We start from the raw sequence: 24,484 nt of genomic DNA, 5'->3' as shown, positions 1-24,484 counted from the left end.
AGCACAGCAAGGCAGATTGGTGTGGTGTACTATGTGAGAGGCAGAGTGCAGGATTAAGTGTAATAGATGAGGAAATGACATTACTTTATTAGTGCCGTGGGCTAACTGATGACTAGAGAGAAAGCAGGCACCCTGATGACATGGTACAATGTTCTCAGCAGTGGTGTGAGTGTTACATAAATGTACCCAAACACAAAGAAACTAATCAATATGTTTAATGGGTTCTTAGCTACTCTAAGTATTTCAGACAGGCCAGGCCAGCAAGCTGCCTAGCTGTGCTGCATTGTGTGATATCAGACAGGCCCCCTTGTCACACAGTGGTTGTGTGAACAATGTAAATACATTGCCATAAGAAAGACAACAACAGCGTCATTTGCCCCCCCCCCACCCCTATACACATAGATTGGTACAATACAAACAGCAACTACACCTAAACATATACTAACTATACATGTAAAGCTAAACAAATGTATTTATGTCTTTGGTATTTTTGGTTTGTAATTGTTTATCCAAAGACTAAACATCAACCCCCAACCACTAAAAAACCTTAAAATACCAAATTAGACTTCAAAACAACTATCAAATAAAATATATAAAAACGAATACCTGACTACACTATAACTATAGTAAACCCTAACTAATACTGTGCCTTATAACTATAAAATACAAACAACAGAATGAAAAGGGGATGGGTAGTGTTTTGAGGGAGAGTCTATACAAGTGTAGGAACCTACACCATGGGATCCTGCAAGATTAATGCAAGTTCCCACAGACGAGTCTGCTCCTGCTGGAAGCCATTTATCCTCTTGTTAATCTTCCTCAATTCCCAGAGGATAAAGTATTTGAAGATTCCCTATGTCTTCTGGGCATCCTGGCCTTTGTGGCTGATGGCTATGGCCTGTGGTTGGGGTTGCTGCTGCTGCTGTTGGATGCCTGCTGTTGTTTGGAAACACTGGATGATGCTATGTCTGATTGGCTAGGGTCCTAAAAGCCTTGGAGATGTGTCTCATGTGGAGATAGCAATCCTTTCTCAACACGAAAGTATTCACTTCATCAGCTGTCATGTTATCTAGTGAGGTAAAGTTAATAAATTGTATTTCCTGCTGTAAATGTACATGTTGTCTGTGAATAAAGGCTGAGGTTGTCACATAATCTTATGTGCCTGTCCAGACCAACTCCACATTTTGAGATGGAGATATGGACACTATACCTTCAGTACATATAAATCTCCTAAATGAACAAGACAAACTGAGTCAAGTGCAGTCAGTGTAGGTGCACAATATGAAAATTTAGTAACAATAGGATTACAACCATATCATTCAGAAGTGAGTCACACTCCTATTGATCTGTTTATTTGAAATTGGACTCATGGTCCAGAAATTAAAACTTTGGGTGATGGCCTTGCATCATGTAAGCGAGCTGAAACTTACTCTTCAGCATACATGAACGATGATAACTTAGGACAGTCCAAGTAGTGTGCCTTTGCATTGCATAACTCATCTGGAGTCACACAAAGCAGCACACATTGTAGAATTTACTTGCTCAGTGCCAGGTAGCCGATACATGGATACGGGGTTGTTATTTATCTACTTCAAAACATTACAGCGGTACATTTCAAAATTTACACTCACGAACATGCACTGAAATTTAACATACAGCTTCTGTAGCAAAACCATGTTGACCTTTACTAAAACATATTTCTGTACACACATTTTCCCAGGGTTGCATTAGTTTGTGCACATTTAAATAAGACAATGCATATCAGTAGTGTATGTATGCATGGTGGAGTACTCATCTGTACAAGAACTTTGTGGCATATAATGCAGGGACCCTTGCACCAAGATGCAACTTGACTATGTTGGTACTAGCAGTAGCGGCTGGCGTGTTGACAGAGCGGTGAGGCGGGGAATGAGGGATCGGGGGGGGGGGGGTGGACAGATGAGACAAATAAATTTAAAAAAACACTTACCTGCCGCTTAGCACCCCTCCCTTCTGCAGGCACAGGCTCCGAGAGCACACTGCAGCCAATCCTGACACTGCTTTCATGCTGCTGAAATCAGCGTCAGGATTGACCTGAGCGCCGATTATTTTTCACTGTCAGTGAGACTTTGAGCCTGTGTCTGCTCTCTCCAACCCAGCAACGCAGCACTGGTTGGCGGGAGCTTCAGTTTCCAAGACTGTTTTGCCAGCCTGAAATGGCCAGCCAAACCTTCATGCACACTGAGTAACAGTACATCCATTCCTCCACCAGCCTGTCATCACCCTGGCCCCGCCGCCAAGCTGCAGCTCTAAGAGAAGAAATAAAACAATAAGAAAAAAGTGTTGTTTTATTTTTCATTTTGTGGGCTGCTGGTGGGTGGGGTGATGCTCCCCCGCCACGGCGGAGTAGCCTGTTGCTGGGTTCCAGATGGTCTAACTTAGCCCACTAGTATGTGCATTCCTTAACGTGAACTTTTAAAAAGTGTGGCAACATTACTATATACCTTGCCGTGTATGAATGCCTTCCACAAATGGAACATATGGGATATGCAGGGCATAAGTTTGGCATTTCAATGCCAATCCATGTGCAGACTAGTGTGTTTGCCCAGCTGGCCACACCATGCCAATTAGACTGAATACATGCAAGGAGGTCACTAGCACTCCATAGGGTTTACAGCAATTGCAAAAGCACAATGTGCTTTAAAAAATACTAAAGTAACTGTGAACTCTGCCAGCAGAGTTTGCAGAGGTTTAGAACTTCGCACTCTGTTTGGAGTGCAAAGTTTTCAAAATCGCCGCACTCGCACTGGAGCAGAGTTTAATGGTGCCGAGGACAGGAATCTAGGTCTTACCTAAAGCTCCCAAATGGTGTCTTGCTCCTGCTGCTGGCTGCACTTGGCTTCCGCTGCTCTAGCGTGAAGAATTCATTTAGCAGAAAGAACTGAAGTGCGTATGGTGTATTGCGTGAAGGCGTGCCTGACCTCCCATGATAGGGTCAGGCATGCCTTCACGCAATACACCGTGCACACTGCAGTTCTTCCTGTTAATTGAATTCTCAGAGCGGGAGCAGCAGAAGGCGAGTGCAGCCAGCAGCAGGAGCAGGACGGAACCATGAATTAAGGCAGTGGCGGGCTGCGGCTAGAAGACTGGTGGCCAGGATACACTGCCGTGGACAACCACCAAGGAGGAGGCTCAGGACAGGTAAGGTCAGGCCTAACTACGCAGGAGGTGCAGTGGGTGCCGGGGGGAGGAGGAGAGGGGAGTACGGTGCGGGCTGGGGGGGAAATGTTACAATGTAGGTAACTCCACCAGGCCACGGAACTCCACGGAACTTCACAGAGTTTTCCAGTAACTCCGTGAAATTCCGCGAAGTACAACTCCACAAGTTCCGCCTAGGGTTAAAAAATACACATTTAAACAGTGCTCTAAAGGCTGAAATCTAGTTAGGACCTGCAAAACAATATGACCAGAACCCTGCCATGTGTACATCGACACTCACAATGTGCATATGTCAGTTATTATGATAATGATTTAGACAACACCATGGTTGCCTAGGTAAGTAGGCTAACAACCCTAAAGCCACCAGGGCATCACTGTGAATGTTCATGTGTCACATCATTTCACATAGTGATGACATGGCCTACTCTGAGGGAGGCTCAAGTACTCCTGAGGCTGGATTACAACAACCATACCTCGGGGTAAAAAAATTGAAGTTTTTAAATTCCTTATGATAACGTACTAACACCCGTGCAGAAACACATGTGCCCATGTATTTTGTTTTCTGTCATGGGTCAAATCCATGACTTTGGAAAACTTTGCCCTATCACAACAACATTAAGAACATCTATAATAGTCAAAATGGGGCGTTTGTGAAAACTACTTTGCTGACGCTGTCATACATGACTTTACAATTTGGCGTTTGCTTTGACTCACAACTGCAGGGACAGGTATGTGTCAACAAGCCTTTTAAATGTTACACAGCAGGCATCTTTAGCCACATCTATAGTCAGTCACACTGAAAATATGTTGCAGTAGAGGTCAACTGTATGCAGCATTTATGAGCATAGTATGCTGCATGTTGATGGAATATATGTGGCATGTGGCATATTAACACACATTCTGTATTAGCCTGATTTCATGATACCTTCCTGTTCATACTTCATAACAGTGTGGCATACACAATTTTGGACACATGTAACAGAAACCTGCCCAGACAAGCTCAGCAACGTTTAACTGACTTTGTTGCTACATATGTAGAAACATGATTTATGAGGTGCATGCCATTTGTGGTATGACCTAATGTGTTTGCGTTGAACACCTTCTGATTGTGCACCATATGATGGTTACTGTGCCAAAAGCATCAAGACTATTGATATGCTAACATTGCCACAGCTGTAAAGGTGCCTATATCCTGTGGGTCTGATTACATAGACCCTACATTCACAATGACATTCCTCTTTGTTGATAGCAATTTATTCTGTGGCCAGGTTCTGTTGTGTTGGCACAGTGGCTGTAAATTGGTACTAGGTGAATAATACCTCCCAAAACACATAACAATGTTACAACTCACATAGATAACACACAGAAAAGCTACATACTTGTACTTATTACACTTACAGGTAGCATTGGGGTCCCTGAAGCTGTCCACCTCACCCTGGCTGTATGAGCGATGTCCACCTAGAAGACAATAAATTGGACATTGCATTGTAAATAGTGCAGTTACACATGGTCAAAATTATATGTTAAAAAATCTATGTCATCCCAGTATTTCAGATATATTCAACACTCTTGACACACATATATATATAGTGTTTTAATTCGGGAGGCAGCTTGTCAGCTTGTATGGCTGAGCTGGCTGGATGATGAAGGTCAGAGGTATATATCATCACATCCCTGAAGCATGCCTCAGGTATGTGATGTTTTTAGTAATGCTGGCCCCACTCAAACATCACACATGTATGACACCATTGGCCCTAGGCAGAACAAAGTAGTGATGTGATGGTAAAGGGCATGTATGTGACATTGTAAAAGCCATGTAAGAGTTTTAATGGCACTGGTGCTGACCAACGCGAAATCTTGGTACCTTCCAAATTTGTGCAAGGATGCATGCCTTGTAAGCAGCTTTTCTTTGTGTTGCCTTGTAAGACTCACATTTATGCACATTTACATGTGTATGAAGTATATTAATATGTGTACTTGTGCAGCACAATGCAGCACACATGGAACATTCAACATAAATGGAGATTGAACATACATTTTCTACCTAGCCATCAGTGGTGGAGTGCTGGCATTTTGGGAGCATTCCCTGGCAAATCATGTATGTTACATAAGGGAATGCTAATAATTCCATGCATTTTTATTGTATACAACCACCCACAGCCAGTTGATCAGCCTCTTGTGCCAGGGTATGGCAATGCAGCTATTACCAATGTGTTGTTTCATGCTTCACCCCTTAGGTAGCTTGATTTTACAATAATTAATTGCAATGTACACGTTGCATGATGCAATGTGAAAATACAACAAATCAAATAATGTCTCTTACATATTTACTTTTTGCATTACTGCCAAAGCTACATTACTTTATGTAAATGGTAACCATAGAGATACCTACTGGCCCTCTGACCTCCAGTCCAAGGTGAACCACAAGATCTGCCTCCAATGCCACCACATCAGCCCAATGATGTATTATTTGGACAATGGTCTGATCCAGGACAAAGTATTTGTTTAGGTGCCAGTGCACACGCTCCTACCTGTCCATCTTGTCCTTGGGTGTGAACCCCTGGCTGACCCTACTGCCAGAGGCTAGCATCCTTGGCAAAATGAATGGCAAAAGTAATGGGCAATGAGCCATAGGAGACCACCCAACTCTCCTTCTGAAATCTTTCCCCCTTACCGACATGTCCCTAGCCTTCTTGACACACCCCCTTAAAACTATACCTACTCCTAATTTAGAAAGCCCCTAAAAATACAAACACCCTAAAATACAAGGACAAATATTTTTACAATGCAATATTAAAAGATACAAAAGGCATAAAAAACACTCAAAAGACAGGGACAGATCAGACACTGACAAGACCAAAAATCCTCCAAAAGCACAGACCCTCTCCAAACACCTTCAACACCCAGCACAAACTAACAGAGTAAGAGAAAGTGAAACTAACTTGCAAACTTACTAGTATGTAGCCCCCCTGTTAGAAATGGGGGTCTCTAGTTGGCAATGGCTGGCCACTGTCCAAGTAGAGACCCTTCTTCCTAAGTCAGAGTAAGCGGGCTACACCCTGTGATAACCACTGGTCAACCGTGTGGTAACGTAGCACGAGCAGCTAGGCTTATCTCAGAGGCAGTGTGTGAAGCATTTATGACCATACACAGTAACACAGTGAGGAACACTACAGAGGGACACCACACAAGTAGTTATAAAAAATAAGTATCTTTATATATAGACTTAACACAAGACCAATAAAATTAAAAAGCCACAATATTAGAAAAATAGGGTTACTCTTGAAATGCTGCAAAAATAGTTCAAAGTGTGGAAAGAGGAGTTCAGTTCAAAGCAGTGGTCTTTGTGACCCTTTTACTTACAAAGTACCTGGATTCTGTAGCAAAACAACCAAAATGTCGCTAAGGAGCTGTAGCGATGATTTTCCTCACGCGAGACCAGTGATGCGTTGAATCCTTGCCACAAGGGAGGATGATGCGCTGATCTGTGTGCAGGACAAAGCGAGAAACTTCTTGACGCTAAGCCGGCAATGCGTTGAAATCCTTGCCGCAAGGAAGGATGATGCGCCGAGCCTGTTGCGTGTGGGATCTTGTTGCGATGAAATGAAATGGCGCTCATGGATAAAACTAAAGTTTTATCCATGAATAGAGAATCTCTACTCAACAAGAAAGAAAAAACAGACAAAAAACTCACAGTGTGCGTATTGAAGTACTCAGTGCAAACAGTTCAGATCACAACAATCATGAAAAAACACTGGCCTCTCATTACAGAAGAACCGGATCTGCAAGCACTAGTCGCCAATCGAATCACATTTGCGTATAAAAAATCCAAAAACCTGAAAGAATTAATAAAGAGTCAAAACACTAAGAGTGAGAAGATCACACACAAAGGTATGAGAAGATGGGAAAATTGCACACACTGCAACAATGTGATAATTGGCCAACATTTTACGCATCCCATGACTGGGAAAACGATTTCCTTATTACACTCAAGCACTTGTGATACCAAAGGAGTAATCTATGGAATAAAATGTCCCTGTGGAAAGTTGTACATAGGACAAACGGAACGCAAGATAAAAATAAGAATAACTGAACATAAAAGTAATATTAGGAATAAGAACCAGAAGTCTACATTGGCTACTCATTGGATATAAGCAGGTCACAACATCTCACAGTTACGATTCACTGTACTGGAAGTGATTAAACCACACCCAACTATGGATGCTCATAAACAAAGACTTAGAGCAGAATATTTCTGGATCAGAAAAATGGACAGCTTGCAACCGACAGGAATTAATGACAGGATAGAATTATCCTGCTTCCTTTGAACAGTTATTGAGGGAAGAGTTATTGTACTCCTGCATGAACATAACATTACCATCCCAATCCAAAATGGCTGAACTCATGAGATCACCTTAGAATTTCACTATAATTCCATTCTGATTGGTTTTCTATGATAATATTGTTTGTATAAGGCATATAATTATTTTATATCATCATGTTAGACCCCCGCTAGTTGAAGTTCAGGTTTTTATTACGAGAATACTCCTAAAAATGTGAGCGTTTATTAGTTGTAATGTGTCATCAGGTATTTAATCATTGCAACATCTAGGAAGCTTAGCAGTGTGAAAGTAATATTTACTAATCTCTTCTGCACTGATCGGGACCAACCGCGACATGGCAGCGCGTTTGGACCAATCAGGATGCATATAAATAGTAGAGTCACGCTGATGTTTACAAACCCGATTCTGATTGGAAGACGGACACGCGAGAGATTTTCACACGGAAGTAAGTGTTGAAGGCGAAACGCTACTAAAGCACCGTTACGATACCAAGTTTAGAACAATAGACTTACAAGCTGGCGTCTTTACGTGCAATTAAACGCATAGAAAGACAGTAAAGAGTACGAAGGATTTGAGTGCACAGTCCTAATAAACACTGCATGAGTATCATATTACCAATAATGACATCGTCCATTGCCATAGAAAACATGAGCCACAGCATTTGGTTGTCGTCGACTACAATTGTTATATTACAGGTGGTCCTTATAACTTGATTTTCGCTTAAGAGCGACACTGGTAGAATTTATTTTTGATTCAGATAGTTCAGTATAACATTTTGATGGGAACTGAGGGAAATTAGGAATGTGTGATATTCTATATTAATGAAACACACTTAACAGACAGTTATGCAATAACAACAGAGTTGAATAAGCATTGTATTAATTTCTTTTAAAAGGCTGAGTAGCTCTGAATATTTTCTTTGTCTTTTCCATTCATAGACCCCTGAGGAAGGGTCATTTTGTTGACCCGAAATGCATTAGGTTGTTGTGAAAATGTAATGTAAAAATACTTCAGCAAAGAAGGAATTTGTGATAAACAAAATCGGAAATATAAATGAAATAAAATACAATGGATTTCAAACCAGATTGAAACTTTGAAAGAATTGTTTTATTGAAAGTATTGAACTGGAAGTAGACCTCCATTGGTCTTAGTATATTTGTGCGCGCCTCCAACCTGGAAGCGGAAAACCCCACTTTCTTCTAATTCACAAACACTACAAAGGGACACCACACAAGTAGTTATAAAAAATTAGTATCTTTATATATAGACTTAACACAAGACCAATAACAGTAAAATGCCACAATACTTGAAAAATAGGGTAACTCTTGAAATGCTGCAAAAATAGTTCAAAGTGTGCAAAGAGGAGTTCAGTTCAAAGCAGTGGTCTCTGTGACTCTTTTACTTACAAAATACCTGGATTCTGTAGCAAAACAACCAAAATGTCGCTAAGGAGCTGTAGCGAGGATTTTCCTCACGCGAGACCAGTGATGCGTTGAATCCTTGCCACAAGAGAGGATGATGCGCTGATCTGTGTGCAGGACAAAGCGAGAAACTTCTCGACACTAAGCCGGCAATGCGTTGAAATCCTTGCCGCAAGGAACGATGATGCGCCGAGCCCGTTGCGTGTGGGATCTTGTTGCGATGAAAAGAAATGGCGCTCCGCGAGGGTGCGACGATCCTGATGAGATGCGATGAAAATGGCCGACGCCCGGCTTCCGCGCTGCGATGTCGTGAAGCGATGAACTCGATGCGATGATCTTTGGTTAGCGAGCACTTGGAGGCCCGCAAACGTGGGATTCGATGATCTTCGGGTTAGCGAGCAGTTGGCAGCCCCCAACCGTGCGATGCAATAATCTTGAGGTTGGCGAGCATTTGGCAGCCCGCAGACGTGTGATGCGATGATCCCTGGCAGCGAGCCCTCAGCGGCAGCAGCGCAATGATTTTTCGTACGCGCTTCAGGTGCAGCGGCTCGCAAACGGGCGTTAGCGACGATTTGCAGACCTCTCTTCTCTGTAGTAGAACTTGAGGCCCTGGAACTCACAGGAGCCTCACCTGCAGATAGAAATCCTCGCTGGGAGGAAGCAGGAGGCTGGCTCTCTTCTAGCCCTTGGGTGATTGCTGTAACAAGATAAATCAAAGTTCCTTCAAAGTCCTTTTCCTCTTCTTCCAAATCCAGTAGTAACCACTGCGGGCCAATCCAAGAAACAGCACACAAGCACAAGGACAGTCACCTCCTGCAGATTCCTTCAGTTACATGGAAAGAGGTTCCTCTTGTTGTCCAGGAGCAATACAAATTGTAGGGGTTTCAGCACAGATATTTATACCCCAAAAGTCTTTGTTCTCAGAAGCTACAAGTCACTGAACCCAGCCAGAACCAGTTCTGCCCAGCCCTGGAGCACTTTGTTTACCAGGCTGCATCCTTCCTTTCAGAAAGAGGGGTCTGCCATCAGACACACAGTGGGAGGTGGAGCCAGCATTCACCTTGCCAGGCACAGCCTTTTTCAGGTCAAGGAGCTACCCCTCCCCATACTCCAATGCAGATCTCTCTATTCAACCCAGGTCTAACTCAGCCTGCCCTGTCCTTCCAAAACCAGACAGCCAATACACATAACAGCAGAGCACACTGGAAGGCTTAGGCAAGAAAATACCTACTTTCTAAAAGTGGTATTTTCAAACACAGAATATAAAAATAAACTTCACTAAAAGATGTATTTTAATAGTCCAGGCATACTAAATTTGTTTTTCTACCATGTTCTTTGGGTCATTTAGGACTATGGAATGTAATAGTCAAACTGCCTATTCTGGCCTATGGAGACAGGTAGCCTTACAGTAGTGAAAAACGAAATTGGGTGTAATTCACTACCAGGACATGCTACACACATCAGAGCATGTCCTACCTTACACATACAATGCACCCTACCATAGGGGTGAGTCACATGATGCCAAGGGAAGGTTCAGGTGCAGGGAAGTGGGTGCACATCACAGCCAAGATGGCAGTTCTGGACTGCACGCAGACTCTGCAGTGGCAGGTCTGAGACACACTTTACAAGCTGCTTCTGTGGGTGGCGCAAACCAGCGCTGCAGGCCCACCAGCAGCATTTGGTTTACCAGCCCTGGACACACATAAGGCCACGCTACTAGGGACTAACAGGTAAACCAAATAAGCCAATCATGGAGATACCAATTCACATGTCATATTTACACAGGGATCATTCGTGCTGTGGTACTGAATGGCAGTGGCACAGCACCCAGAGCATCTAATACCAGCAAAAACAGAGGAGATAACATCGAAAAATGGAAGGGAGACCCACGCCAATGGTGCCAGGTCTAACACCCCCACACCCATTGTATCATATCATGGGTGTGTCCTGCAGCGATTCTTCTGCCGCATTGCTGCGCAAATGGACCTTGCATGATGGATACACTGGGCAGTCGCACTTCTGTAGTACAGTTATTTACATGCAATGGTGGCAGCGAGCAGAATCAGACCCAAACAACATGGGTAATGCTCGGGTTTTGAGCTCCGCAACTGGGGAGATGAACAGTTTTGAAGAGTTTTTTTGTGTCCATGACACTTAGGGGCATATTTATATGTGATCTATCACTCAATCCATCAATTAGGATTTGTAAAGCACAGCCAATCACCCGATGGGTTATCCATGCACTTGCAGGTTCCAGAGGCTCATTCAAACAGCCAGGTCTTGAGTGCCCTTTAGAATTTCTTAGGTGAGGTGACTGTACGGAGTAATGTTACAGGTCTTTGCTGCGATGTGGGTTAAGAAGTGTCCTCCACTTCTCAGTAGATGAGGGGAGTGTGGGCAAGTGACAGGGTGGTGGGGCAAAGTTCCTTGATGGCTTATGGAAGTTCAGGTGCTGGTTACTGAAGGCGGGTCCTTGGTCATGTAAAGTCTTGTGTGCCTAGGTCAGTAGCTTGAATTGGCATCTCTTCTGTACCAGGAGCTGGTGGAGTTGCTTGAGGTGGGGTGTGAGGATAAATCTGGCTGCGGCATTCTGTATGGTTTGAAGTCTCTGTAGCAGCTGCCTGTTTATTCCTATGTAGAGAGTCTTGCTGTAATCCAGTTGGCTGGTGATGAGGGCCTGTGTCATGGTGCATCTCGTGTGCAGAGATAGTCACTTAAAGATCTTATGTAGCATGCGCAGAGTGAGGAAGCAGGTAAAGGAGACAGTCTTGATCTGTGTTTTCATGGTGACCTTGTTATCAGTGATAATTCTTAGGCTACTGACGTGGTCGTAGAGAGTGGGTGCAGGTACTATGTCTGAAGGCCACCAGGAGTTATTCAAAGTGTTGCTGTTGTTGCCGAGATCAGTACTTCCGTCTTGTCTGTAATTAGCTGCAGGCAGTTGGCGACGCTTATCATGTATTTGTGAAGGTGTTCCTGATGGTGGTGGTTTCGTTGGAGAGTCACAAAATGATTTGTGTGTCATCTGCGTAGGAAATATATTGAGACCATGGGATCTGATGATGATGTTGACCAGAAAGGTCATTTATGTGTTATAGAGCATGGGGCTGAGGGATGAGCCCTTGGGGGCAATGCAGGAAATATCCTTGGGTTTGGATGAGAAAGGTGGAAGGCAGATCCTCTGGGTTCTCCAAGTGATGAAGAAGGAGATCCATCTGAGCTCTTCCCTGTGGATGCCGATTTGGTGGATTCTTTCGATCTGTGTGGGGTGGAATATGGTGTTGGAGGCCGCTGTGAGGTCGTGAAGGAACAGAGTTGCTGTTACTCCTTGGTCAAGGAGGATTCGATGTTGTTGGTGGCTGTGATCAGGGTGGTCTCAGTGCTGTGATTGTTGTAGAACCCCGATTGGGAGGGGGTAAGTAGCTGGTTCTGCTCCAGGTGTCGTGAGTTGCTTGTTGATGAACTTTTCCAGTACCTTCGCTGGGAATGGGAGCAGGGAGTTTGGCTGGTAATTTTTTAGTTCACTGGGGTCGGTGGAGGGTTTTTTGATTAGTGGTCTGACTTCGGCATCTTTCCGGGCATCGTAAAATGTTGCAGTGTTGATAGAGGTATTGAGCAGGGTGATGAGTTCCAAGCTGATCCTTTGGTTTGCATGATTCAAGATGTGCTGTTGCCATGGATCTGTGGGAGCTCCCAAGTGGATGACTTTCATGGTGGAGGTGGTGTCCTGGGTGAAAAGGAGGTTCCAGGTGGTCAGTTTGTGGTTTGTATTGGATTGTGGTGGTGGTGTATCTGTTGAGGAAGCCCATAGGTGTAGGCTGGGGTTTGAAATTTCTGCATATAGTAGCAGTTATGTCATGGAAGAAGTCGGTGAAGTTGTTGTAGATCTTTGTGAGGGTTGTTTTAGTTGGCAGCCAGGTTTGGGAATTCCTTACCGACGTTTAAAAGTTCCTTGGTGTTGATGGCGCTGATTTAGATGCATGTGGCTGGGGCTGTCTTCTTTGCTGCCCTAAGCAGGTAGAAGGATGCTCTGTCAGAGATGTCCTTGCTGGTTACCATCTCCTCTCCAGCTTAGGGTTGCTCTTGCACCATGCCAAGTGGTGCAATGGCAACATAAGTCCAAAGAGAGAGATTTTTGAAGGCGAGCAAGGCCACTTTGCATGGCACTGTGAGGCAACAAAAATCAGGAGTAAAGCAACACAGCACAAATCACAGTGTTGCCTCTCTCTGCCCTGGAAAGGTGTTTCACTGGTGTTTCATGGGTGGTTCCATGCAACTCCCAAGGTTTTAGACACATTTCCAGATTACCCATAGCTGGTAGACATGGGAATATGCAAGAAAGATACATCTTTCCAGGTGAGACGTTACGAGAAGTAATAATTGTAAATATACTTGTTACTTTCTGTTTCAATGTGTGCTACATTCTGCTGCACATGCAGCTCAAGGAATATGGCTAACAGGATTTTATATTTTCTTCAAGGTGCCCCCTCATACTCTAAAAGCATTCCTGCATGCAAAAAAAGCACCTTTGCACCATAGTGCACAGGTGTCTGAGTTGGCGCTAGGCAGCCATAACGCCACCAGCACAGGAGGAAAAGCAGTTTTTTTTAACAATATTTTATATGCAGCACATTCCTGCCATTTCCCTGTCATGAAGTGCACAACAGCAAGGCAGTACAGCAGACACACATTACCTATGTGCACAGTGTTTTACAGTTCAAAGTACGTGTTATGTACGTCTCACACAGGCACATGCATTCTGCAAATTTTTTGTCATGCCCACATTTCCTGTACAACCTACTGTTGTGCAGATGTGAGTGGGACACACAGCACCCACCTTTTGAGGAGTTGTGAGTTCAAGTAGGCCTCAGTGCAGTTACCCAGGACTGAATGTTAATTTGCACTACTACTGTTCAGTACACAACATGCTGCCATCCCCACTTTACATCTGCCTTAATCCTGGCAAAGGCAGTAGCGTACATCTAGTATGAGGGCTTGTGTGTTTGTGGCCATCCGGGGCCAAGCAGACTACAATCTTTGGTAAAGGCTTTGGTCCTGGCAAACATCCATGTTCCCAGTTCCCCTTTGGGTATATACCAGAGTTGGTGAGACAAGCAACTTTGCACTTCTAAACTCAGGGCAGGCAGGGGCATTGTCAACCCCCTGAGTTAGCAGCTACAGCGGGGTGGTGTACTTGATGGGCCTCTTTGTTCTGGAACTCATCAAGCAAATACTCATTAATAACATGAAAGGATGGGTGAGTGAGTCCAATCAGGATAAAGGTTGCGCCCACTCCCCCATGTGGGTTGAGCACACCAAGGGTGTAGTCACCCTAAGGTCAGTAGCCCATTGGCTACTACTTCGAGACCCCTAAAAAAAACCTTATTGTACTATTTAGGGTGCAGCGCTGAACCCAGAAGGCAGATTCCTGCAACGTACGAAGAAGGACGAAAGAAGACGCACAGCAGAGGAGACTGCAGTGAAGAACTGAATTTTCCCTGGCTCTACGGCCCATCTTCAGTTTCCAGAGATCCTGCACCAAAAGTCACCTTGCTTGCAGCCAGCGACCCCCATAACCCCTGGGAGGACTGACTGCCTTCCACAAAGACCGGATCACCTGTGAACAGCAGCTCTGTTCAAAAGAATATCCAAACAAAGACTCTGATCCTGATGAAGACAAAGGAACTTGATGCCTGGAACCACCACTGCACCCTTCCCCTACGGCCTGAGTCCGAGTGGCCCATTGGTCCCAGCAAGGTCCCCCAGTGCTCCAGAGCCCAAGTCCACCATGGTTTGACCCCTTCAGGACTCCTTTACATCGCCTGCAGCCTCTGCACGGAGACCACCAGAATAGCGAGTGGCCTGGTAAGGTGAAATCCAACCTCAAAAGGCACCCCTGCATCCAGCCGCCCTGCACCCTGGAGAAGAGGACCTGAGGTACACCTCCGTCCCTGAGTCCTCCAACTTACCTGCCCAGCTGTTGGTTCCTCCCGGAAAACTTCCTACACTGAGCCTGCAGCCAAAATCTAAATAGGCAACTCCCTTGAAAACAACAGGGCACCCGATGCCAAATCAGCACTCTGCGCCAGGCTGCCCCAGTGCACCTTGTGTGCTAACTTGGATCCCCTGTTGCCATGAGCTTAACCGTAGGACGTTTGCTCCCTCAACTCTGGGGCTTGCCCGAGAGCAGCCACCAACCGATGGCCTCCTAGCCCCATAGCCTGAAATTGGGCCTAAGCACTCTGCCCCCGGCCGTCATAGTGTCACTGAGAGTGCTTTTTGAGAGCTTCCTTGACCCTTGGGGAACCCTTGTTTCAACCCCAGAAACTCAACCCCACAGACCGATTGCTTACCTGCAAACCAATAACCTAATTTTTCCCCTTAGGATTGCATTGACTGCTTTCCTCTGAAAAAGTTTTAAGTGTGGAGTTGAGTTTGTATAAAAAACTTGGGGGCATATTATCAAGCCAGGCGATAAAATTATCGCCACTTTAGCGGCAGAAAACTGCCGCTAAAACGGTGATAATGGGCTTGATAATATGCTCTATGGAATTCCAATTGAAGCCCATGTTAGACGTCCTTAACATTTAACATGGGCTTCAATTGGAATTCCATAGAGCATATTATCAAGCCCATTATCGCCGTTTTAGCGGCAGTTTTCTGTCGCTAAAACGGCAATAATTTTATCGCCTGGCTTGATAATATGCCCCTAAGCAACTGTGTTTTTATGAAAAACTGTTTTTCTTACCTTTGTCTACGAAATGTCTCAGTGGGATATCTAGGCATATCACACTGAGTAGAACAAGTAATCCAAAATGTACTCTAAAGAGTAATCTGTCTTGAAAAGTACAATTCTATCTACCTATACCAAGTTCTGCTCGGTTGTAAAGATAAATTACAACTACAGAAATATGTTTACTACAATTGATGTGAGTTCAGTCTTTGAGTATGTGACATCATTTCTTACCTGAGTGTGTACAATAAATGCTTAACACTACCCTCTGATAAAGCCTTACTGCTCCCCCACACAACCACAAATAAGAGTAAGGTATTAGCTCATTAGGTCGAGCCTACAGCAGCGCATGCGCTGTTGCTCGATCTTTTGTAAGTGGGATTTTAAAAGTGCTTCCCACCGTCTTTTGCTGGCCTAATGCTTGAGTTCACGCGCGTGTGAACGTGCACAGCTGCCAGCTTTCTGATTACTTTCACTTGGAGCGCTGCTGCGTGCGCACCACTTGTGTTGGTAAACCGTAACGGCACAAACCATTGAAAGTTTCCCCATATCAAATCCCTACAGGCAAATTGTACTTGTTTGTGAATTTGTACAAAAAAGATCCTCTTAAAACATTTTATATTCTTACAGTAAAGGATACACTGATATTTATATAATAAAAGAGGAAATATTAAGGTACTGTATTTGACTCATTCATGTTTCGCCTTATTTCGCTATTTGAATTGTTGGTTTAATCTAAGTGGATAGAGCCTACCAAATATTTGGAACTATACTTTAGTGGGGAGAAGCTGTTGGACTGTCTTGTCCTTGAATTGCGCTGCGTGCAGTAGAACTTCGCCCCATGGCATATTATCCCTTAAAAATGCGATGCTAAGTACTGGTAGTTTAACATTGGCTGTGGCCGTCATGTGGACTTAAAACTCCAAGACATCAGCTCGCGCACCTCACCTTAAAAACAAGCATTGGCAAAGCCAGCCCATCTGGCTTTGCTGTCAGCCTCTCTGCGTTGTCAGTCCTTTTTTTTTTAGGCAAAGTGAAAGGCCAAAATACAGTCACCTAAGGTGAAGGTAGCTGTGATATGTGAAATGCATTATTCGTGAGGGGATAAAAAGCCCCGGGTTGACGCGTCTTCCTTGCTTGGTCATGCAGAGTTAGAATAGTGTGATGGAGGGGTGGTCTTTTTAGCATTCCTGTCTGAGCTGCTTTACCTGCTTGTGTATTTACTACAGCAGGGCTGTGCTGCAACCAAACCCATTATGAGGCTCAATCTTACAAAACTTTCAAAAACTATTTTCCGAGCTTGGGATGTACGTGTATACTAGTTTGGGAAGATCTCCAGCCTTAGTCATACATCATATCAAATGGTAAAATAAACACGTATTCGCATGCCTGTAATAAAATGCACATTTGCCCTACTCACAAATAATGTTACATTTCTTAAACCTCTTAAATCTACACCAAAAACACGGAGGACATTCTATGGTCCTACGTAACGTTGGGAATTAAAATCTGTTGGCTATGTCTTTTCATTTTATAACGTGGAGCACTAGGGGTTAAAGGAAAATGCTATTGGCTACCTTCACTGTAAGTGAATGTCAATGCTTGTGTTGTCGTGCACTCCAAGTGAAAGATCAGTCTTTCAATTGGACTGCGTGACAAAACAAGCATTGACAAAGTAAAGAGGCTTACAACCAATACCAGATTGATTGACCTTGTCAATACTTGTTTTAAAGTGAGGTGTGTTAGCGGCCATCCTGGAGACCGAATAAATGCACCTCAAAACACATTTTATCCACATCACAGCCCATGTTAAAATGCTAGTAATCTGAATACATTGAGGGGAATATTCATTCAGCTGAGCATATCAGAGCAAGTTGCACGCCCACCTTCCTTCCATTGTACCTGCTAGCCACAGAAATATTACAAAACTATGACCCCGTTTTGTGTAACAGCAGTAGCATGGTGATAAATGTATTCGCCCCCATAGCTGTCTAGTGTTGTGAGATTTTTAAGTTAGCTACTTGATAAGGTAACCAATTGTGGATAAATAAGTAGGCGATACTTCATATGCTGTAAGGCGATATGCCCTCTCCTTTGTGTTTCAGCTGTTTAAGATGTATTAATCATGAACGTACATGGGGCGATTTAGGAGGTCAAGGAGCCTAATTCAGGAGTGCAGCGGAACTTTTCACGTTTTCCAATTCTTTCTGTCCTGTAAGCGCAACTGTATTTTTCTGTGCTTCCACCCGAAATCCTAAGCTGCCAGTGTCCCTTATTCTCGCTGTCTCTGTCCCAAGGACCTCACGACTATTTCATTTCTTCTGTGCTGTTTTTAAAGTTAATAAGACGTTATTAATCTTCATCCTGATTGATTCACGACGTTCAGCGACTTCCTGAGACATTAGAACCTCAGAGGCGGATTTAAACAGCTACCTATGATTCTACCTTAGAGGTTCTGCTTACATTTACGGACTGCTGATTTATCAATCACATGTCATTGGTACAACTCCATGTCATCTGGTGGTTACTGTGTTCATTTCCATGGCGACGAGCTGGGGGTTGGGACCTACCGGTACACATGCAGGGAATTAGGAGCTGGAGGCAGTGCAGACGACAAGACCTTCCTTGAGGCACTCTGCAGGACATGAACAGTTAAAACTAGACAACACAGGGGTGAGCTTTGTGACGGTTTGTAAACTTGCTTTCTAGCTATGGCACCCCAGACATCCTTACGTCAGTCATACCTCTCTAGTCCTCATCGTGATATTCAGTCAACAGGTTGTAATTTCAGCTTAGACTACCCAGTGGTTAATCAAGGTGCCTCCTAGGTGGGTTATAATGCAATCCACAATTTTAATGCCATAAATCAGGTTTACATTTAATTTACCAAAGGCCCACCTCATGACTGACTGGGTCTTTACTGTGGCTGCAGCCAGGCACTGGAATATTCTGCCATTTTCTGTCCTCTCTTAGTCTAGATAACCTGATGTCATTTCGTAAAATGTTAAAAAGCTGACACCAGTGCCAAAAAACCCTATTATGGTGACCGCTGCGCTCTACTAAATATAACAAGCATTGGCATAGCCAATAGGTCCGCTTTTGGGACCTTAGAAGTATTTAGTTATGCAGCACAATATCCTTGGTGCAACAACATCAACTGTTGCATGGCTAAACACTTATAAGTTCCCAAAGGCGAGACCTATTGGCTATGCCAATGCTTGTTTTTCCTTTGTAAGCCTTTGGGGATCCATTTGACTCAGAGCACACTATTCCTTACTTTGGTATTGTATATACAGAGCCATCTTCCTATAGGGTTTTTTTCATTTTCTGGCTACTCCCTAGAGGGCAGTGGTACAGTACTCTTAACATGCAAGTGTAATGTTATACCCTACATTCCCATTGTACGGTTTTCAGTGAGATTGTGTGTGCACACATGTTTGTGCTTGACTTTTGACATGGATGCTTTACACATTTACCATTTTGGTATTTGAGGTTATGTGATGTTAGGCAAACATCTCTCTTGTTTTGTTTTGCTGGTTAATGCCACTCATTGCTTCTTCATCAGGTTATTGTGTTTTGTTGGAGACCTTAGAGTCTGCTTGCATTGCTGTGCAAATCATAGCATATATGTATTATGTCAACTTCGGCGAAATATGGTAATGACGACAATCTGCTCCCCGAAAAGGTTTCATATGTTTAGTGGATCTCCAAACATAAATGTATGCCTTCTTTACATATGACAGTTTAACAATGACGCCTGGGACTAGGCCTTTGTCCATGACAACTGTCACTTATGGTCTGTTTGGAATCTGTGACTATATTTGCTTCTGCAAAGTGATATATTCATACGTAGAAAGATTAACATAATTTCAGACATTTTCTCCATCATGTTGACTTTAGATTTTCATCAATAAGTAGGCCATTCCCATATCGTCCATTCTGGAACTGCTCGTTTATGATACTGTGCTGGAAGAAGTAGACATCATGTGCAATCCCTGGGTATTTGGCCAGTTTGATGAACATCCCCAGATGGTCCACTATGGCCTTGACGTTGGTTGAACAAGTGTGTTTTCAGTTCCTGAAGAGGTAGGTTGTTTCAGCAGGGGACTCCAATCGCACATGTATGCAATCAATTGCACCTAGGAATTCTGCAATGGCTTAGAAGCTTTTTGCTTGGTGTACAATTGTTGTTTTTGGGCCTTGGGGATGAGGAGTTACTGGGGTGTGAGTCTGATTATGGCATGCAGGACAGAGGGGAGGAATTTAGAAAATGCTCCCTGTGAGATTCATGCCACTCTGGATGTTGTGATCTGGAAAGAACAGTGTGCAAGTTTGTGGAGCACAGCCATTCGTTTCATGTATGGAGGAATGTTATTATGCCTTGCAGTTGGTGGCTGGAGACTTGGGTCAATCTTATGGAGTAATTCAATTATGGCCTTCCTCTTCAGTCTGTAGAATTTTATGACCTCATCCTTCATGAAGTTAATGAGGGATATATGTTGTTAGAATACACGCTCCCTCCTCCTTTGCTGCTTACGTGATGCTGGTGGTCTCCTTGCAACTCCTAGCGGCAGAATGACAACCTCCATGGCGTAGTTGAGCTTCCCAAGTTGGTTTGTGTTTTTTTTTTTAATACAACAGCCATTGTATCATTTCCTAAACCTGGTTTACCGATGCTCAGCAATTAGGGCACATTTCATGCCTTGCCCTGCGCTTCCCAATGATACATGACACATTGGCAAACCCATTAATATCATTGTGTTACATTTGCATTTAATATCTCGGGGGAATGCCTACATTGCATATATTGAATTGTGCATGATGCAGCTTGTTTTGGTGCAGCTTTTGCCAGACGCAACACTTCAAAAACGATACATTTTGGCGCAACACCGGTGCAAACCTCTCATAAATATGCTTTACAGTGTTTTAAATCTGTTGGTTATGGTTGGCTTCTTTCGGGGCCCCCCACACGAGCTCAAAGAATGAGCATTGTCAAAGAGTTTGCATAGTGGCTAGTGAGCACTCAGAGAAGGCACTGTGCTGGCTGAAAGCCTAGCATCAATCCTAGATGTCACTAAACCACACACAATACTCTGACAAACCTTTGCTGAAGGTAAGTTATGGTTATATTTTCTTGCAATATTTACGTTTCTTAAAATTCACTGAAAATGTATAGGTAGAGGGAAGGCAGGAATTGTATCCAAACACCTCATAAAATTCGCCATTTATGTGAAGTTGCTCACAATTATCTCGCCCCCCCTTTCCATGCTCTACAAGTTCATTTGATTGGCAGGTCGATGTACAGTACTGGTGCTGGAATAATTTTCGGAGTGGGGGTGTTACCATCAATGTAACACGATTTAAGTCATTGGGATTGAGAAACATTCAAGCGTCACAGAAAGAGCAAATGTAGCAAAGGAGCCACGCCCATTCAGCACGAGAGAAATAAGGTTGTAGGGGCAGATTTACAAGCCCCTTGCGCCTCTTTTACGCCACTGTTGCGTCACTTATGTGACTCAGCGGCGGCGCAAAACCAGCGGCATGCTGCGGGGTATTTACAACGTGACGCATCTGGGAGATGCGTCACGTTGTAAAGCCATGTGCCAGAAGTAGGCATTCCTGCGCATGGGGGGGGGCGTTCCGTCACCTGAACGCCTCTTAAAAGTGGCATTTCACTCAGTTACTTTTGAGCCCATGCTGCGTCAAAACCCTGTGCCTGCTTGAAGCAGGCGTAAGGATTGATGCAGCATTGTGAAGATAGGGCACCCCAGAGCACTGCTGGTGCTGCGTCGCACTTGCGATGCAACTGCAGCAATGCGCTGCCTTTACGGCACAGATGCGTCACACATCTGTCTGTTTTTTGCCCCATGGTGCGCCGCATTGTAAATGCGATGCATCCATGGTGGCGGAGCCGAGATGCACAATAACTGGCGCATCCCTGCTGATATGCAGGGATGCGTCAGTTATTGTAAATCTGCCCCATAGTATGTAACTGGTGGTGTATTGTGGAGTACACTATCGCAAGTATAATACTAAAGCGTGATGTGGTAGCGCACTGTCATTTTCCATTGAAATGGCCGTTAAATTTGCATAGACATAGAGCTGCACAGTGTGTGGAAAACAGGTTTCAGTAAATAATTATCGTTTGTGTATCACAAAGTAAAATCTCTTGTTTTTTTTCATCCTATTAAAAAGTATTTTTCCAACACACAACAGAGAAAATATGCTTCATTTCTGATGCCTAACTGCTGATATATTGAGAAGTATTTGTGCATTTCATATAATTGCCAGAACCCAGGTAGATGTGCAACATTTACAGGTTATTACATTTTATTGTGTGTATGAAAAGAATTGTAGTATAAAGCCTTTACATCCATACTCCCAACAAACCAGCAACATTGTTATATAGTGTACATAACACAAATCCTCTCACTTTGTATTGAAAGAGAAGTAAACACCAGTCTCCATGTTAAAATAATAAGCAGCAGTTTATCAGAAGCCATAGCCTGACATTTGACCTATGTCTTTGAATGCACAGCTACTATGACAAGAAAATGACATATACAGACATCTGTCGTGCTCATTTAACTTCTGAACTCTTACATTGTTATTTGTAGGGTGCTGCAACATCCCCTGTACCCGTATTTACAGCGCCTGTGATGTGTAGCAGTGATTTGGTGAAAGGCATTTGCCAAAGCCCCAGTTCTAAAGAAAGAACATGGAAACATTCCTTCCTACTCTCAAAATCATGACCAGAAAAATGGCATCCATTGCAAATATGTTTTGCAAAAGCTTTGTGCCTATTGCTGCACCTCTGAAAAAAACAAAAGCCATGTGGAGGCTGCAAGGAATGTATCTCCAGGGAAGACAATACAAAATCGGTTTCTAATTGCTGTTATAGCAGTTGCTACTATTAGCCAATTTAATGGTACTTAATTTACTGATCCTGGAAGGCTGGAACACCGAGCTGGCTCTGCTGGATTCAATCTCACTACCTGCAGACTATTACATATTACTGCTGCCAGAGTTTAACTCACCGAGCCATTGAGCCAGGAATTCCACAGATTGATGGTTGCCACTGTAAACCTTTCTTTCCTATTAATATTACCATTTTATAGAAAAGGCAAGGGAGGTGTTCCATGTGCCAGGGCTATGTACTTGTTAAAAAATGTATGTCCATTCCAGCAGAAAACCTAACGACACCCCAGAGCAGAACTCATAATTGTTATTTGAATATAAGGTGCATTATTCCCATAATTCGTGCGGCCTTTCATTGAATATAGTTCAATTCAGCAAGACATCTTAGGAAAGAAGAGCCCAATCTGAGTTAACAAAGATTCAGAGACTAGGACATAGTGATTTTTATTAAATTGCTTTAAAATGAAATTATTACAATTATTATGATCAATTAACACACTAGAAAATCACTTTCAGACCTTTTATATGTGTAAAACTGGGCGAGCTTAAAGGTGGCCATGGTGGATTCTGCCTTTCATTCTTCCTAGTTCAATAATATATAGGGGCATATTATCAAGAAACAGCGTTAAAATTATCGCCGAAACTGCAGCTAAAGCGGCGATAATGGGCTTGATAATACGCACTTGAGAATTCCCATAGAAGCCCATGTTTTGGTGACAATATGGGCTTCTATTGGAATTCTCTGCGGCATATTATCAAGAACATTATCGCCGCTTTAGCGGCCAGTTTCCTGACGCTACAGCGGCGATAATTTTAACTCCATGCTTGATAATATGCCCCATAGTGCGTAGGATTAAATAGGGTACTGGGCCCACATGGGGATGGGTGTTAGATAGTGAGGAAGCTGTTTTGAATAGCAGATGGATTCTGCCTAGAAACCACGCACTACTGCAGAGTAACACTATATGGCTGTGGCCTGTGTAAATAATCAAGGGAAATGTAACACTGACGTGGGGCCTAGAAAGATCTCACAACATCCCGTGACAACACTGGAATGTGGAGGCATTCCTTCATGTGCACTTTAAGATTAATTATCATAGGAAATGAAACGAAAAAATCCAAACCAAAACAAAGCTACCAAGTTGGATGAAGAGAAATTCAGCTTTGATCGAACTGTGAAAGAAAACGCAGAGCTCACGATTCAAGGGATCACTTTAAGTTCGAGCAGCCCACCAGCCAAACTGGTAGGATAAAGAGGGCACGGCCACAGTGGTGCCAGATGTGTCTCCATTACTAGAGTTGTTCAGGAGTATGACAGAGATTTTTCCCCAAAGCAATCTGCAGCTACATGGTGGACGCTGCTCATGTGAAAAATGTCTGTGGCAAAAAGGTGCACCATGGTGGTTTGGCAAGACTGTAGTCACACATGTGGAGCTTAGATAGGGCCCCCACAAGTGGAGGTACAGTTTCAAGGTCTTTACACAAAATGATCCTGCCAACCTGTGAGGTTTCGCATGGGTTTTGAACGTGGTCCTCTCTGTAGGGTCACCCCCAAATCATTTGCCTTCACCCCTCCTATTTTTCTGAATTCGTTTCTGCTTGCCTCAGGACTCTGCTAACCAGTGCTAAGGTGCCTGTGCTACTCACTCACTAAAACTTGGTAACATTGGCTTACACCTGATTGCTATATTTAATTTACTTGTAACTTCCTATTAATGTGGACCTGTGAAGATTACTGTGGTATACCATATATGCATGCCCGGTAGAATAATAGCTACAAGTGGGCATGCAGCACGTATTGTGCCACCCACTTAAGTAGCTCCTTAAAACATTTTGCAGGTCTGACATTGCAGTCTGTGTAGTTTTAAACT

The sequence above is a fragment of the Triturus cristatus genome, chromosome 2_2, assembly GCF_964204655.1.
Source record: "Triturus cristatus chromosome 2_2, aTriCri1.1, whole genome shotgun sequence".
In the NCBI taxonomy this organism is placed as follows: Eukaryota; Metazoa; Chordata; class Amphibia; order Caudata; family Salamandridae; genus Triturus; species Triturus cristatus.
This window is presented reverse-complemented; position numbering follows the sequence as displayed.